General features: G+C 45.7%; 1 protein-coding gene across 1 annotated transcript in view; it reads right to left on the bottom strand.

The window, feature by feature from the left end:
• The window catches only part of FAM163A (family with sequence similarity 163 member A), a 74,728-nt gene that overhangs the window by 45,992 nt on the left and 15,319 nt on the right, over positions 1-13,417 (bottom strand). The window lies entirely within an intron of this gene.

Below are 13,417 nucleotides of genomic sequence, written 5' to 3'. Positions count from 1 at the left end.
GCCCTTTTGTCATGGTGTGGCTCCCTCCAGGCCCTGAAATTCCCTTCTTCATCCCCCTCCTCAGCACCTTCCTTTGCCCCTTTTGGGGCAGCTCCGAATGCTGTTGGAAAAAAGCCTTCAGGCAGGATTCTGGTTGAGCAGAAGCTCCTGAGAAGCAGCTTCTTCTCTTCCTGTGGGGGCACCGTGAGCTCAGCAAAGCTGCGCACGGGTGAGAATGCAGCTGGTGCTGGGTCATGCCTTCAGAAAGAGCACCAGAACATGGAGAAAGATGACAATTCTTTAAAAGTCATCTTCAAAGACGCTTCGGTACTTTCTGCTCTCACTGTCATCAGTACAGCAACATAAGGATCCAAACACTCCCTTTTTGCTCATCGCCCCTTTTGATTGGCCCTTTTCATTCTCTGTTAGGTGGGCAGGCAACACACCTGAAAATGTTGATGCTTTCTCAGAAAGGAAGCTCCTGGAGCGAAAAAAAAAAATCTGTTTCATTGGCTCTATACAGGATCATGTAAGTGAAGAGACAAAGGCTTCATAAACACCCTTGGAGCCTGTCTTCTAGAGGTTTATGCTTTAAAACAAACAACATGAACACGGTAAAGGTGTTCAGGACATGCCACCCCCAAATATGCCACTTTGTAAAGACACAGTCATCAAAATAATATGGTACTGGCACAAAAACAGACACACAGATCAATGGAACAAACTGGAGAGCCCAGAAATAAACTATCCACTCACGGTCAATTAACCTGACAAATGAGACAAGAATGGAGAAAAGACAGCCTCTTCAATAAGTGTGCTGGGAAAGCTGGACAGCTACATGTACGAGAGTGACATCAGGACATTTCCTCACACCATATACAAAAATAAATGCAAGATCAGAAACCACAGAACTCCTAAAAGTAAACATAGCTAGAACACTCTTTGACATAAATTGTAGACATTTTTTTTTAAAATCATTCTTCTCAGGCAAAGGAAACACAAGTATAAATAAACAAATGGGACCTAATTAAACTTAAAAGCTTTTGCACAGCAAAGGAACCCATCGACAAAACGACACATAATGAATGGGAGACACATACTGAATGGGAGAAAATATTTGCAAATGATATGTCTGATGAAGTGTCAATGTCCAAAATATATAAACAGCTTGTACAATTCAATTTAAAAAAATCCGTTATAATACTGCAGAAGACCTGAATAGATTCAACAATTTTCCCAAGAAGACATACAGATAGCCTACCGGCACATTAAAAGATGCTTAACTCTGCTCATCTTCAGGGAAACACAAATCAAAACCACAATGAGATATCACCTGGTACCCATCGAAATGATTATTGTCAGAAAGACCACAAATAACAAAATGTTGGTGAGAATGTGGAGAAAACAGAACCCTAGTACACGGTTGGGAGGAATATAAACTAGTGAACCACTATAGCAAACAGTATAGAGGTTCCTCAAAAAACTAAAAATAGAACTACCATATGATCCAGCAATTCCACTCCTGGATGTATATCTGAAGAAAACAGAAACATTAATTCAAAAAGATACATGCACCCTAATGTTCATACAATAGTCAAGATATGGAAGCAACCCAAATGTCCATCAATAGATGAATGGATAAAGGAGATGTGACACACACACACACACAGTGGAATATGAGTCATAAGAAAGAATGAAATTTTGCCACTTGCAACAACATCAGTAGATCTGAAATAAATCAAAGACAAACACTGTATATTATCACTTACATATGGAATGTGAAAAACAAAATGAATGAATGAACAAGAGAGAAACAGACTCACAGGGAATAAACTAGTGGTTACCAGTGGGAAGGGATGGCGGTGGGGAGAAGCAAGATAGGGGTAGGGGATTAAGAAGTACAAACTTCCATGTATAAAATAAATAAGATACAAGGATGTGTTGTACAGTACAGGGTACATAGCCAATATTTTACAATAACTTTAAATGGAAAAAAAAATTGGAGTTCCCATCGTTGCTCAGCCGTTAACAAATCTGACTAGCATCGATGAAGATGCAGGTTCAATCCCTAGCCTTGCTCAGTGAGTTAAGGATCCAGAGTTGCTGTGAGCAGTGGTGCAGGTTGCAGACATGACTTGGATCTTGTGTTGCTGTGGCTGTGGTGTAGGCCAGCAGCTGCAGCTCCGATTCGACCCCTAGCCTGGGAACCTCCATGTGCCGCAGGTGTGGCCCTAAAAAGAAAAAAAAAAGGGATATATTCTATAAAAATATCGAATCACTATGTTGCACACCTTAAATGAATACCATGTTATAAATCAACTATACTTTAATAAAATATGCCTGCCACGTTGGTATATTGATTATTTTGAGTTAAGGGCACTTGAAAAACATCAAATGCCTAGAGGAGCTTTCTCTGAACTCCCTTTATCTGCCTAAAGATAGATCCTCCAAAAGGAACCCAATGGTCATAAATCCCCAGAGAGTTTCTTCAACTGCGGAGACCAACTCCTATCACAGGAGAGGAAATTATTAGTCAACATCACATGTAGACAGACCTTGCCCCAAATGGTCACAGTTTCCATCTATTCTTCAAAGGGCCCATCCTCCCTATAAATCATTTACTCTCCTCTAAGTTCCTACATTCCCTCTCCCCTTCCCCTGTTAAAACCATATATAAGCTCTCAAATCTCATTGCCTTTTTGGATATTTACCTTTTCCCCCTGTGATGCCCCCATGCACATAATATTAAAAAATAATAAATTTGTACGTATTTTCTCCTATTAAGCTGCCTTTTGTCAGTTTATTTCATAGACCCAGCTGTTGAACCTAGGAGTGCAGAGAGGGGTTTTCCTCCCCGACAGTGGGAGGAGATGGGTTACCTGGGAGGTACCTTACTGCTAGATCATAAAAGCCTTGATGATGCTAAGAAGCTTGTTTACAGCAGAATGGGTTAGGTTTATGATAGAGACTACTAGTTCCTTACAACATCTCCACGTTCTCATTAGATAGAATCCCAGTTTTGTTTTTGTTTCTTCAACTTGTTATTTTGAGATAAGTGTAGATTTATATGCAATTTGTAAGAAATAATAGAGATATCCCATATACCCTTCACCCAGCTAGGACCCTGGGTTCTGGATGATACGACGGAGCTGCTCTATCTGTGCACTGTCCATGGCCAGATTTCTTTTAAGTCTGTGAAAGAGATTTCCATCTTCTTTAAGCCACTTTTAAAAGTGATATCCAGATGAACTGAATCCTAACTAAACAAAATGTTTAGGTGCTAAAGCAGAAGAGACTTGCTTACTGCTATGTTTTAGGGCAGTGGTTGGCTAACTTTCATACACATCAGAATCACTTGGCACAGACTCCTGGGCAGCAAAGAGTTTCTGAACCTGTAGGTCTTGGATGGAGCCTGAGTCTATGTGATACAGAAGCTGCCAGTCCAAGGACTACACCTTGAGAACAACTTCTTCAAACGCATGGACTTGGCAGCAGCGTGTACAATGGACTGGAGGCATAAAGACTGGGGGAAAAATAAAGGATCTAGGGGAGGAGGAAGAGGGGAAATGGTTTCTGCTAGTGGCAGTGAGACCTCAACTAAGGGTGGGATAGGAAAAACTCAAAGGAGATGGATATGAGAACCGTGGGGTCAGGAGAAGGAACTGGCTTAGAGGCTGACCAGATGTGAACAGAGGCAGGTGCCAAAGGCAGCTGTGGGCTTTGAGCCTGTGGGACCAGAGAATGAGAGTACTGCTGACAGAAAGAGAATGTCTGGAGGAGGTGCCATTTAGAGGGGAGCAGTCTGAGTTTAGCCATATTCAGAAACACTGAAATGCAAAACAAGAGCAGGAGAAATGTTTGGCCTGGAGACCATGACCTGGTTGCTGTCTGCTTAGAGGGGTCTTTTGGAGCAGCTGGGTAGCTAGTCCAGGCAGAGGATAGAATCTCAAAAAGATGTACATTCAGAGATTGGGAAGGTGGAGACATACCAACAGAAGAGTAAGACAGCGTGGACAAGCACAGAAGCCAAGGCAGGCTGATGCCAGGGAGCTTGGAAAGCATGCCCAAGAGAAGAGGATGTTGTCAGCATCCAAGGCAGTAGAGTGGTCAAGGGGATAACTACTTATGACTTGTGACCACATCGGCCTGGTGGCTTTGGTGACAGGGGTGGGGCTACAGTGAGTGGAGAGCTGTGATGAGCAAGGTGCAGAGAAACCGGATGTTAACTTATGGGGGTCAGAAGGGCAGGGGGGATTCTATAAGAGATGGATATCTAAGCACAGGGATAGACAGAGGAAAGAACACAAGGCAGAACAAGGAAGAGAGGGACAGACCAAAGATACTAGGAAAACTGAGGCAGTGATGGTGCAGGGTCCTGAGTGAGAAAAGAGATGGGGCTGGAAGCCAGAGACAAGATGAGAGAAGGAGGGAAGGACGGAAACTTTGCAAAGGAGAGAACAGTGATAGCAGCTCTAAAAGAAGCAGCATAGTGAGGCCTAGAAGAAGAAAAATACACATTTTGTATATTTTCCTTTCTTTTAAATCAAATTTATTCTGTCCATTCAAAAAAATATTTACAGAACACCCCAAGGGGGCCAAGGGCTCTGATGAGGGATTTACATGATGAGCTTAGAGCAGGAACACCAACTGACTCGCGTAAGATACTTGTAGGAGGCAGGGAGGTTTGGCGGGATGAGTAAGAGTTACCTAGAGAGAGCGGCAGGTGGGAGGGAGTATCTAGGCAGAAAGAACAGCATGTGCAAAGGCCTGGCAATGAGTAAGAGCACAGCATTTAAAGGAACTGAAAGAATTTCAGGGTGGCTGGGGCACTGGGAAAGAGGGGGTAGGGATGAAAAATGAGGTGGGCAAGGCAATTAGAGTCAGGTACCCAAGGGCTCTGTAAAGCACCACTGGAGTGTGGACTTCATCTCGAGCAGTGGGAAGACTTGTTGCATTTTTTTTCTTGTCTTTTTGCCATTTCTTGGGCCGCTCCCATGGCATATGGAGGTTCCAAGGCCAGGGGTCCAATTGGAGCTGTAGCTGCCAGCCTACGCCAGAGCCACAGCAACGTGGGATCCGAGCTGTGTCTGCAACCTACACCATAGCTCAAGGCAACACCGGATCCTTAACCCACTGAGCAAGGGCAGGGATTGAATCCGCAACCTCATGGTTCCTAGTTGGATTCATTAACCACTGAGCCACGACAGCAACTCCTTGGTATGCATTTCTAAGAGCAGTTCTTTTCAAAACACATAACAAAATACTTTTAAACAAATGAACAAGAATCGCCTAATATCATAAAAATCAGTGCACATACACACAGGCATTTGACCACACCAAAGCCGAGGCCAGATGTTCTCACAGACTCACGTCATCAAGACTTGCCTGGATGTCATCACCTGCCTCTGCAGCCTGTCAAAATCTTGGAGGGCTGATCACAGTAACTTCAGGCTGGACCAGAGCTCCCCAAATGCTGATGACAATGATAAAATCCTGGAGAAGATGATAAATCCTGAACAAACAGACATTTGACTGGGCTGTTCTGGTTGTGCAGCAAGTCACCTTGTTTATGTGGGTGATCAGGTGCAAAATAAGGGGTCAAAAACCTGAGGAAGAAACCCCAAAGTCCATCAATAGATAGACAGATAAAGTGTGGTGAGTACACACAACGGAATACTACACAGCCTTAAAATAGGAAATTCTTCACATACCACAACATGGATCAACCTCAAGGATATTATGCCGAGAGAAACGAGCCAGTCACAAAAGGGCAAATACTACATCATTCCACGCATAGGGGTCACCATCACAGCAACAGAAAGTAGAAAGGTCATTGCCAAGGGCTGAGGGTAGGGAGAAGGGGAATTGGTGTACAGTGTGTACAGAATTTGAGTTTTGCAAGATGAATATATTCAACAATGTGAATATATTCAACATTACTGAATTGTACACTTTAAAATGGCTAAGATATAAATTTCATGCTATGGGAGTTCCCATTGTGGCGCAGCAGAAACGAATCCAACCAGGAACCATGAGGTTGCGAGTTCAATCCCTGCCCTCACTCAGTTAAGGATCTGGTGTTACCGTGAGCTGTGGTGTAGGTCGCAGACACGGCTCGGATCCCACGTTGCTGTGGCTCTGGCGTAGGCTGGCAGCTACAGCTCTGATTCGACCCCTAGCCTGGGAATCTCCATATGCCACGGGTGCAGCCCTAGAAAGACAAAGTAAATAAATAAATTTCATGTAATGTTTTTCACCACACACATGTGCATGCACATGCAGACACAGAGACACACATATATATGCACGCATAGACACACATAAACTCCCGCGGTCCATTCTGGCTGCAAAAATTAATACAATCGTGCCATACTGTTTCTTGGATCTGTGTTGGGAGGCGCCTCAGAAGTCCATTACCCCCCCCCCCCTTGGGAAGCCACTCAGGGAAATAGGGTGGGAGGGAAGCTGTATTGCAACGGGGCAACTTTTGCAGAATCCATCAGGGAGCACGTGGCTGCACTCTAGCAGGCTGCAGGAAGGGGGCGCCAATGGGCTTAGGAGCTCCTGTAAGGTTCTGGCTGGGATTCACCAAAGTAAGAAACAAAAGAAAGAGGACGCCTTTATCACGGGCTGGGCTGTCCTGGGGGAACATTCTGGGAAGAAAGGAGAAAGCCCAGCTGGCCGGGAGCAGCCATGCGGAGGGATCTGAAGTGACAGATACAAATGTGTAGTCTACTTGGTAGACATGTGGGAGATTAAAAGTGCGGGATGCTGAAAGCCGCTGTGGAAGGGAGGGAGCGGGGAAGACTGAGTCCCTGAATCTCTTCCCAGGGGACCAGGGTTTGCAGAGTGCTTTTAGCTCTCATTATCATAAGGCCATTTTTCAAGTTAGCACAAGTCTGGCCTCAGGGAATCCAGGCAGCAGTGAGCAGAACTGGCCTTCCAGCTCCTTCTCTCTGACCTCTCCTGGAAGGTTCCTCTAGCATCTGTACAGGCCAGAGAGCAGAGGGCAGATGCCCTGCACTAGCTGGTTATTATCTTGGTGCCTGGTAGAGTCTCTGAGTGAAGACAGTGGGGGAGGATGGCACGAGGACTCCAGTTCAGGCTTTGGGAAAAGCATAATGGTGCCTCAAATGTGAGGAGTCAGCGTTCATTTTGATCGCAGAACGTATGGGAGAACTGGGTCCATCAGTCCAAAGCAGAGAACAGATCCGGACTCATGGTCTGAGGGGACTGAGAAAGTGTTAGACCCCTCCCAGGCAAGGTCACTGAGGGACTGTTGGGTGGGACACTGAAGTCCCAGCTTTGGGGCTCCTGTCTCTTCAGGCCAGCACTTCTGAACCTTTCTGCAGCCCTCCTCACTTGTGTGATTTCTGGGCACTACTGGGGCATCACACCTCGCTGTCTACCATTCAAGAGAGCAAAACCATGGACACAAGTAGAGGAGGAGGTCTGATTAAAATTAAAATTGTCCTCGTCTTCCTTTTTTTTTTTTTGCTTTTTGCTTTCTTTTTAGGGTCGAACCTGTGGCATATGGAAGTTCCCAGGCTAGGGGTCGAATCAGAGCTGCAGCTGCCGACATACGCCACAGCCACAGCAACTTGGGATCCTTAAATCACTGAGCGGGGCCAGGGGTCAAACCCACATCCTCATGGATACTGGTGAGGTTCATTACTGCAGAGCCACAGTGGGAACTCCAAAAAGAGTACTCTTGAACCAGCTCTGATGTTGAGAAACAGCAAAAAATTCCCAAAGCTCCTTTCTTTAACCAGTATATAAACTCTTTGCAATGCTCCTTACCAGATCTGACCATCAGCCCAGAGCTTTGCTGCCCTGCTGGCTTCTCCCTTCCCTGAGCAGCCCCCTCACTTTCTAAGCACATCTAAGCCACTCCCCCTGCCTCCACCGCTAATTCTCTTGTCTCAGGAACTTGCTGGGCATGGATTTCACAGGCTTTTGCTCAGACTCACGCAGGCTGACACACAGAGTGGCCTTGCTCTCAGAGTGTGGTCCTTGGGCCAGCAACATCACCTGGGAGCTTGTCAGAAACACAGGATCCTGGGCCTCACCCAGACCTGCTGAATCCGAATCCTCATGCAACAAGATTTAACAAGATCCCTGGGTGAACTGTGTGCACCCTGACATCTGAGAGGTACATTACATTTAGCCATCACACCCCACTTCCTCACCTCCAGAAGGAGAGTGGCATCTACTCAGGGGCTGCAGCTGACACCTTTGTGGGGAGACACAGAAAAGGGGGGAGGTGGACATGGACGGAATGGGGTATGAAATGCATTTAAATTTGGGAGTCACGGAGTTGTAATCTAAGAAGGCATCCCATTAATTCTGTGATCTTCATAATTCATGAACAAAATAATAATTGCAGCTAACATTTACAGAACTCTTATTATGAGACAGGCAATGTTTTAAATAGAAGTGCTTTACCTGTGTCGACATATATGATTTATCATTATGCTCTTTTTACAGAGAGGGGAACCGAGGCACAGAGAGGTCAAGTGACTTGTCCCAGGTGTGGAATGGATGCAGGCCAGAGCCAGGATCTGCACTCTGGCCCTGTGCCCAGAGCCCACACTTCAACACCCACATGAGACCACCTCCAGAAACACTCTGCCTCCACAGGAGTTTCTTTTGAAGCCGTGACATATCTTTAGGGTAACCAACCAGCTTGGTTTGCCCGGGACTGAGAGGGTTCCCTGGATGTGAGGCTTTCAGGGCTAAAACTACAAGTCTTGGGCAAGCTGGTGGTCCTATGGATCCCTGACACCTCACCTCCCACAGAAGAACAAGAGAAGAGAAACAGAAGAAAAGGAAATTAAATGTAATGGGAAATCCTTGCGATGATAAAATCTGAGCTGTTAGAGCACTGCATCCAAGCGTGGGTAACCTGTTCTAGTGGAGGAACACCAAAGCCCGTCCATAGGAATTTCAACAAGGCTTGCTCTCCATGGCTCAGTGGCTCAGTGTGCCTCCTCCTCACCTGGATATACTCTTATCTGCCTCGCTGTCTTCCCCATCCCTCTGCCCAGATATTATGAGAATAAACAGGAGCTTACTGCTGGTGCATGTAACACATCAATGTCCTGAGAGAACAAGGGTGGATAAAAATACTGGCTAGTATTTCCCCCGTCAAGGTCACCCCACACCCACATGGGGGTCTCCATCGGCTCTATTTTCTGCAATACTGCCAGCCAGTTCTGTGAATCTTGCTTCTTTTGATCCCCTGGGAAACTCATGTGATTCGTTCAGGTTTCCATTTATTATTTCCTCCCCAAAAATACAAAGAGCTCACTTAGTGTGTATGTGCGTGTGATCTTTTAGAAATAATTTTTAGGAGTTCCCTGGTGCCTCAGCAGGGTTAAGGATCCAGCGTTATCACTGCTATGGCATGGGTTCATTCCCTGGCCAGAGAATCTCTGTGTGCTATGGGTGTGGCCAAAGATAAAATAAAATACTGTTGACATTATTGTAGTATAATGTGTAGGTATCCATCATGATTTTCCACCTAACATAAACAACTTCAAGATGTTTTTCCAGAATTTTTCAGAAAAAGGCTTAAAATTAAAATATTAAATTTTTTTTGTTGTTTTTAGGGCCGCACCCACTGCATATGGAGGTTCCCAGGCTAGCAGCCAAATTGGAGCTACAGCTGCTGGCCTACGCCACAGTCACAGCAATGCGAGATCTAAGCCACATTTGCGACCTACACCACAGCTCACAGCAACATGGGATCCTTAATCTGCTGAGTGGGGCCAGGGATCGATCCTGCGTCCTCATGGAAGCTAGTCAGATTCATTTCCACTGAACCATGACTGGAACTCCTAAAAGAAATAATTTTTAAAAGCTGTTCCTGGAGTTCCCGTCATGGTGCAGTGGTTAACGAATCTGACTAGGAACCATGAGGTTGCGGGTTCGATCCCTGGCCTTGCTCAGTGGGTTAATGATCCGGTGTTGCTATGAGTTGTGGCGTAGGTTGCAAATGTGGCTGGATCCAGCATTGCTGCGGCTGTGGTGTAAGCCGGCAGCTACAGCTCCGATTCAACCCCTAGCCTGGGAACCTCCATGTGCCGCAGGAGCGGCCCAAGAAATGGCAAAAGACAAAAAAAAAAAAAAAAAAGCTGTTCCTCATTCCAAACTGGATGAGGCTGGCGAGGAAGTACCAGGGAGAAAGTCTGAGGCCAGATCAAGAAGAAGAATTCAGATTCCCTCACACACTTGGCTGAGGCCTCCGGGAAACTGCCTCTTCGAAGACAAGGGAAGGCAGTGGCCTCGCAGCTGCTGCACAGGTCCAGGCATTAGGATTTCCCTGCCATCTGGGCGGCTGGGGCTGGGAGGGGACCTCTGGGGGAGGTCTGGCCTTTACTTCCCGCATCTGTAAAATGGGACGTGCCACAATCTACCCCCAGAGACGGCATCTGCTCTCGGGCTGAGCAGCAGTTCGCCCAGTGTCGAGGCCCGTCCTCAGAAGTCAGCTCCCTCAGGTCTTCCCTGATTAACTTCATTAGACTTGTGATTAAACAGTGCACATTCTTAGAGCAGAAAGAGAACAGGGAAAAGGGGAGTCCATCCCAAGTGCCTCCATTTTTTTCAGAAGGAGAAACTAGCCAGCCCAGGGCTCTGCAGCCCCATCACTCACAGGCTTTTCACAATTCGTTCAGTGGCGCTGCTCTGTGATCTAAAGTCGGTGTGCACCTTTCCAAGCAAGGTGTGAGCTATCAGACAAACACCATCGTGTTGCCCAAAGTATTTCTCTTCTCACAGAGGTCTGGAGGCAAAGACCCTCATGCCTGTTGTTGGCCTACGAATGCAGAGCTGGACAAAGGAATTTGGGAGCTTTTTCTATGCACAGCAAGAAAGATGACTAAGGAGATAAGAGATGTGAATCAATGCTTCTTTCATTTTCTACTTGCTGACCCCAGTAACTAATCTTGAGCCTTCTTTAGGTTGACAGCACACATATGGAGAAAAACAGCTCTTCATTTGAGCCAAGGGAGGGCTGTCAGTTTGATGCAACCTTAAAAAAAGAAAAGAAAGCATTTCTCTCACAAGTGGCCCAGGAAGCAGCACTGCTTGGGGCTCCTTGCTCCTGTGTCCCCAGACGTGAGAACAGAGCGACACAGGCAAACTGCTAGGACACAGCAGGACCTCAGTAACCAGTCTGCAAAAGAGAAGAGCAGACATCTAAGCTGCGTGCATGGGAACTGGACCAAGCTAACGCCTCTCCTCCCCCAAACTGTGATAGGACGGACTGACCCACATACCTGCGTGATCCCAATTCTTTCCAGCACTTGAAAACCCACTCTCCTGATGTTTACTCCCATTACAGGCGTATACCTGTAAGTCTTGGGTAAGGAACCAATAGACCTATTGAATCCCGGCTACATCCATTTGCAGAAATGATCTATGAGACAGGTTTCTAATGCTATTCTTTCTCTCTGCCTTTGTATGATTATATGACTTTTTCTTTCTTTTTTTTTCTTTTTTAGGGCTGCACCCACAGGATATGGAAGTTTCCAGGCTAGGGGTCAAATTGGAGCTGCAGCTGCCAGCCTAAGTCATAGCCACAACACCACCAGACCCTGGCTGAGTCTGCGAGCTACACCACAGCTCACAGCAATGCTGGGTCCTTAACCCACTGAGCAAGGCCAGGGATCAAACCTATCCTCGTGGATACCAGTTGGGTTCATAACCCACTGAGCCACAACTGGAAATCCCTGATTATATAACCTTTTCAAAATCATTCTTTCTTTGTTAATCCACCCATCCACCCATCCATCCATCCATCCAACAGGAGCATTTGGCATCCACTCCATGATGAGTAACTTGCAAGCCAAAATCAATAGGTCATTTTCCAAGCTTTAAAATCCTCTGCCTTTAAGTTGCATCCATTATGTACAGAGGGGTGTGTGTGTGTGTATGATGGAGTAGAGGGGTTCAGTGAAGAAACAGCTGTGTTAAAACCTAAGGTCTTTGTGTGTGTGTGTGTGTGTCTTTTTTTTGCAATTTCTTGGGCCGCTCATGCGGCATATGGAGGTTCCCAAGCTAGGGGTCTAATCAGAGCTATAGCTGCCAGCCTACACCAGAGTCACAGCAACGTGGGATCCGAGCCACATCTGCAACCTACACCACAGCTCACAGCAACGCCGGATCCTTAACCCACTGAGCAAGGCCAGGGATCGAACCCACAACCCCATGGTTCCTAGTCGGACTCGTTAACAACTGAGCCATGACGGGAACTCCAAAACCTAAGCTCTTATTAACTAGTTCTTCATCCTGACAGCTCTAAAATGGGAATAACTCGAAGATGTGAACAGAACTGTTGTGAAGTTTAAAGGGAAAAAAAGTGTAGACAAAGCTACACTCCATGCCTGCACAAAAAAAAAAAAAAAAAGACATTCGGTAATTGTTAGCTTAAAGAAAATGACACAAGAATCCAGCTCGTCAACATACTATTCTCCGAACACCTCACGAGCCCTAGTCACTATCTTTCATGGTCATTTGCTTCCTAGGACAGTGTTCTTGTTGTTCAATCCTCTGGGGGTGAGCTGGCCTTGTCCTTCTTCTGACGGATGCGCTATTCCATTTTGAGAATGTGATCTGTATCAAAGTCAGCTGTGAAGCTCCTGAAACTGGCTGGAGGATGGATACAGAAAGTCCTGTTAATAAATAAACACACAGACATCAAGGCTACCGGCTGTCGTAGTAACAAGACTTTATGCTTTCCTGGCTCCTGTCATCTTCGGGACTGAAAGCACTTAATGTATTAGTCTCGCTTGCAGTCCTCCCGGAGAAAAAATACTGCCGTGTCTACAATGAGCAGTCAGGGTAACCAGCCAGAGGTCAGTCACTCTTGGGAACACTGCCAACCAGATCCCTAGAGCAGCTTATTTGTTGTTTGTTTCCTATCACAAAAGGAATAACTGCATATTAGAAAATTTTTAAAATACATATGTCAAAAGATGAAAAATTAAAATCCCCTGTAACTCTGTTCACTTGGAGGTAAGCCCTGTTAACATTTTATTATACTCTCATACACACACACACACACAAGCTTACTAGGATTATACTGTGGACATGAAACTTCATAATTTAACTATAGATCATGTATCTCTTCTCACATAAAGTGTTTCTACACCATTTACAGTGGCTGCTCATTTTACTAAAGAAATCTCTGATGAGTAAATATTTCAGTTGATACTAGTTATTTTAACTTCTGTGAGAATAATCTTGTGCTTTCTCTTTTTAGAATTTTTTTGAGGATAAAGGAAGCAGCATGCATGAAGGCACATGGCAGGGAAGAGAGTGGCAGGCTTGTAAGACCAAATGCCACTTGGTGTGGCAGGAGCCCAGTGGGGCAAGGGCATGCAGGAGACATGGTGGGTAATCTTTGGGGACAGACAGGACAAAAGGTACCCTGAGG

This window comes from Phacochoerus africanus, chromosome 11 (genome assembly GCF_016906955.1).
Source record: "Phacochoerus africanus isolate WHEZ1 chromosome 11, ROS_Pafr_v1, whole genome shotgun sequence".
In the NCBI taxonomy this organism is placed as follows: Eukaryota; Metazoa; Chordata; class Mammalia; order Artiodactyla; family Suidae; genus Phacochoerus; species Phacochoerus africanus.
The sequence above is the reverse complement of the archived record's forward strand: the minus strand, read 5'-3'. Positions and strand labels throughout refer to the sequence as shown.